Below are 5,372 nucleotides of genomic sequence, written 5' to 3' on the forward strand. Positions count from 1 at the left end.
ATTTCATCCGCCACAGGAGCCAAAGCCATCTCTTAGGGCTCTAAGGTGGAAAGGCCCTATAGTATGTCAGAGAAGTGCTCAGTGCTAGCAAAACCAAAGCTCCCCACCAGCTTAAATTAGAGGGACACCAAGTGAGCAAGGCAGCTGGAGCTCCAGTGGAAAAAGAGTTCGCTGAGAGTCCATGGAGAAAATACATGGAGAAAAATTCCAGAATCTCAGATACACGGAATGCTTAGCTATATGCTTTGAAGGACTTGCTAGTATGTATCTATGCTATTACATCATCAGAAAAAATGTCCTTAAGTAGGTACTGATATGAGTGATATCTATTCTTCGTTATCATTACCTTTGACTAAGACATTTGTGTTAAGTAAAAGTAATCCACCTTTCCATTAATAGTTATTGGTGTGGTATGTGTGAGTGTGTGTGTGTGTGTGTGTGTGTGTATGTGTGTGTGCATGTACATACATGTTGCTCTCAGAGTTCTATTCTAGGTTTCTGTATTTCTCCACCAGAAAAGACTCATGTCCTTTACCAGATACCTCTATCAACTGTAGTTTTGTATTTAAGGACTACTTCTTTAAAATTTGAGTTCCCTAAGTATGTGATAAATATGATTTATTAAAATATAATTTTTAGGAATATTATATCTCAAATAATGTCAATGCAAGCAAACATCCAATTCTCTTCTGTTTTTATATGGCCTGTTGCACCATTACTTTTACATTGTAAGGGACTTAGACTGTGGGCTGAAGCCATTCCCTTTTAAATAAACAGGCGCTCATGAAGTTTGAGGGGTGACCGACTTAACCCAGGTCACAAAGTCATCTAGGATAAAGTCAGACCAGAATTCATGAACACCAGTACCCATGAATTCTCCTTTCCTAGAGCAGATTTCTTACATAGCCAACATTCAATTCATCCCCTGACTTCAACAGGCCCCACTTGGCTGGCTGAATCTAAACTTAGATACACTTTATTTCTTTTCCAGAGAAGTTTTTCCATATGGTTTTTTATATAATTGGTCCTCAGCTAGGAAAGAAAATGTATGCAGGTGTCAGAGGGTAAGCCCTCCAACTGTTCCACAGTTAGCTTTCCTCCTGCTCCACTTTTTAGCTGCAAAGCCAAGTAAATCTAGGACAAAGACACTCACCAATCACTTATTTGGTCTGCAAAGAAGGATGTTCCCAGGTCCCTGGGGGCTTGACTTCTGAAATGCAAGTAGTGTTAGAAGAAGAGAAAGACTGCCACTTTTCAAATGTATACTTTGCATATCCTACGTGTCTCTGTCCTGCAAAAGATTGAACAAACCTCATCCACTCAACTTTCTCTGGCTAGTCATCTCAATCCCATCCTTTGGTGCTCCATATCTGAGGAGTAGGACTGTGTGGAGGCAGAGGGTAAAACTGCAACAGAGAATTATGAGTTAAGAGAAGCCAGGAGGTAAGGGAGAGAGACACTGCAGGGGAGGAGGGGAAGCAGCACAAGGAGAGAAATTCAAGAGCGTCAGGAAATTTTATTTCTTAGCTACCTTCCTTCCTACTCTGCATACAGCCCTGTTAGGCATTCTCCCACCTCAGACAGGTATGAATTGAAAGAGCCAACAAGAAGGAACTGAAATCATTGAATTAAAGTTGTAAGTCCTTTTGGAGGACTTTAGAAAGGGAAGCCAGCCTACCATGCAGCCTGTAAGCCTGTGCTACACTGTCCTCGAGGAAACAGACACTACCTGTCTGGATCACCCCAAACCCTCCCAGCTCTCCTGTAGCTGCTTTGTACAAATAGCAAAAGACATAGTGGTATTAGCACTTACCCTGCACAGAGATAAATACTCTTCACATGCGTTAGCATTCATTTAATCTTCCCTAATGCCTATTATTAGGTTATTATTTTCCCCATTTTCCAAGTGAAGAAGCAGAACTCAGCAAAGTTAAACACTTTCTTAATTTTCCTTCTATAAATGAGAAAAGCCTAGATTTAAAACTAAGGTTTCCCTGACCCTAAAACTCAGATTCCAAATCCTCATGCTCATTATCTCTTGCAGTATGTTTGTTCTATAAGAAAGCGCTGATCCTCCGGGTTGTCATGCTCTCATACTGCCAGAGTAATTCATAGAGCTCGGTCTTTTAATTCCTTCTTTCTTCTTTCCCTGTCTCCTTCCCTCTCTTCTTTCTTCTTTCTTTTCACTCCTTTTCTTCTCTCTATGCCTCTTAAAAAGCTTCCTCTTACACCCAACAATGTTGCTGAAACCAGCATTTTGTTCCCTGTGTCAAAACACTGGTGGCAAAGAGGGTGCTCTTTTGATTCCTTTGGTAATTTCCAACTCTTTCCTTATCAGAATTTTCTTTTAAGGATTTAGCATTGAAAATAGAAAGTGCAAATATTTGTTGAGGCTCAAAGGGGATGCCAACAATTGTCACTAAAGAAACATTATCTAGGGGCCAAGAACTACAAAAGAAATCAGGGCAAAAATGGAAACTAAGTCACCAATAAGAGGAATCAGTCACCATGAAGAATTGAGAGCATTTTCAGGTCAAAGGGAAGGAGACATTTGTACTTGGGGAGTGAGGATGGGAGTGACTAACAGACTGACTATATGGGCTTCATTTATTCCTTTTAAACCACAAACTTGTGATCCTCTTCCTTCTCCCAAGCTACCTCCCTGCAGCCCAGGACATAGCCAAGTGACTTTTCTCTTTGTCCTTCTGCTTGTCATCCTTCTCAAGCTGATCCCAAATTCTGTTGCACACCCCTTCACACTTGTCCAATAGCCTGATACATTAATTCAGGACCTGGATAAAGTGTTTTAGAAACAACCTTCATTTTTCTGTGCTCTCTTTGTCACCCCAAGAAATCATACCTTCCAAGGGATATTCATAAAATTTGCAACTTCTCACTTCTGGGAGCAAGCAGGGTAATTGAGGATGTGTCTTTTCCATGCCACAGAGTTACAGAAATAGCTGCTGTTCTAAGTACAGTCTCTTTCTATTGCTGCGATTTATTAACCCAGCATCAACTGACTTAACTAGAGCAGGCAGAGGCTTATTAAAATATCATGTTGGATGACTTATAATTCTGAATAATGCTAACATCAAACAAGCAGTTGGGAAACAGCTTTACTCCAGCCTTGCAAGTATGGAGGTGCTTTGCAAGGTAAGTGCTCTTTTCAGCCTGGGCTTTGGGAGCTGGAGAAGGGAAAAGAGTGTGGGAATGGAGGCAGGTGAGATTTGAAGATGAGACACTTCATGTTGAGTCATCTCAATATAATTCATTCCTATTCTCTGAATATTTGACTTCTCATTTTGTTATCTACCTACCTATATATCTCCTTCTTTCCTTCCATTTTGAGACAGGGTCCTATCATGTAGCCCAGGCTGACCTCCAACTTGCAGGTATCCCCCTGCTGCCATCTCGTGAGTTCTGGAATTGTAGGTGTGTACTACCATGCCTGGCTATAGTTCTTTTTCCAATCTATATATATTAATTATTTCTTATTTGAATTGACTGTTAATTATTTCTTACTAATCGGTCACTAGTTCATTTTAATAGAAGTAGTTAAATTAACTTTGGAGAACTCCAGTATCATCTTTCCCAAAGAGAGGACCAAGTACATCATGAGGCATTATGGGAAACATCACTAAGGCAGAGAATCTGCAGAAATACTGAGTTTGATATAACATAAGAAACACTGTGTCTGTTCTTATAGTTCTAGTTCAATAACTGTAGTGGGTCGAATATTTTGTCCCAAAATTTCATATCTATCAACACCTCATCATTTGATCTTATAAGGAAATACAGTGTCTACAGACATAATTAGTTAAATTAAAATAAGGTTATAGTGGGTTTGGGTAGGTCAAATGATTGATTGGTATTCTTACCAGAAAATAGAGGTAAAGAGATGAACAGAGGGAAGACAATCTTATGCAGATTAAAGCATATATTATAGTGATGCAACTACTCACCAATAAAGGCAAATCATTACCCGGAGCCATCAGGAGTTAGAGGAGTCAAGGAACAATTTTTCTCTCAAGTGTTCAGAGTAACCACTGCATGACCAACATCTTGTTTTTGAATATCTAGTTTCCAGAACTTAGAAAAAATAACATTTTGTTGCTTTAAGGCACCAAATTTGTGATAATTTTTCTTTTTTTAATTTTTATTTTAAGGGGGTAAGATTAAACACAACAAAATAGGACATAGGAAAGTAATGTAAGAGATATAAATTTCAAAGCTAGATGACCCGAGATCTTCAGGGTCTATCATATTGTCTCTTATTTTCTTCCAAATAGTGATCCATGTCTTCACATACAGAGAATTCATACAAAACAACATAATATAAAACTGATCCAAACTGAATGAGGAAGGCATTTTTGGTCTTCAAAATCAGACAATAGGGAAGTCACTAGTGGCTGTCGTAGAGTCTCTCATTCCCTTCAAAATAGCTGTCCATACTTTCATGTATATTGAAGTTCAACAAAACAAAATAAGTAGGGGGAGGAGTTGCCTGATTTCCCAGCACTCCAGGTCCCAGTAAACGCCAGAGACTCCTGTCCTGGACCGCCGTAGCCTGCCATGCTCACAGCTGCTCACCAGAAGAGGGAGGGATTGATTGGTTTCTCAGGGCTCCAGGCCCTAGCATGGTGCGGGTCCCAGTAAACGCTGGTGGCCCCTGTCCTGGGCTACCACAGCTTGCCACACTCACAGCCACTCATGGGGGGGGGGTCCTTCAAGCTGTTTCTTTCTAATGAATTGACCATTTCACTGCCCAAGTTCTAAAATGGTCAACAGAGCATAGAAAGACATCTCTTTAGGCTCCTGCTTGAAACCAACAGTGTTAGGAAGCTGCTGGCCTTGACTCAGGGACAGAAGTTTGTGATAATTTTAATGGCAGCCATGGGAGACTACTATAGTCACTAATCAGCTGAGCAAATTTGAAATAGTTATTTATCCTCTCTGACCTTCAGTTCCTTTATCTAAATCAGCATGAAGTCTTGTGACTTTGACTAAATTATATGAACACTCTGTTTTCTCATCTTCAAATGAGGTTAATATTTAAACAGCAAGTTTTTTAAACAGCGAGAGTTGGAGTTGATAATCATTGAGCTGCTAGAAAATTATGATAAACATCTCACCAGATACTTGTTACCTGCTTCTGGAAAGAAGCTGAGAGGGTTAAACAAATTTTTCCCATAACGTACAATGTACTTGGACAAAATTTGAAGCCAAGCTTTCCAATCAATATATAATACAAAAAGGGAAACATGACATTTACGACACTCACATCGCCATATGGTAAATTATCACTATTTTTTCCCAGAAATCCTAGAAAAGATATTAGCAGCCCAAGCTATACTCTTCTATGGACCTAAAGT

General features: G+C 39.7%; 1 non-coding gene across 1 annotated transcript; it reads right to left on the bottom strand.

The window, feature by feature from the left end:
- Positions 1-4,729: 4,729 nt before the first annotated feature.
- Positions 4,730-4,866, bottom strand: LOC111757853 (small nucleolar RNA SNORA2/SNORA34 family). The gene has a single exon (XR_002792114.1). It is a non-coding gene; the product is annotated as a small nucleolar RNA SNORA2/SNORA34 family (small nucleolar RNA).
- Positions 4,867-5,372: the final 506 nt, after the last annotated feature.

This window comes from Cavia porcellus, unplaced genomic scaffold (assembly GCF_034190915.1).
Source record: "Cavia porcellus strain 051 isolate PalLab524CR breed Dunkin Hartley unplaced genomic scaffold, mCavPor4.1 scaffold_19, whole genome shotgun sequence".
NCBI lineage: Eukaryota > Metazoa > Chordata > Mammalia > Rodentia > Caviidae > Cavia > Cavia porcellus.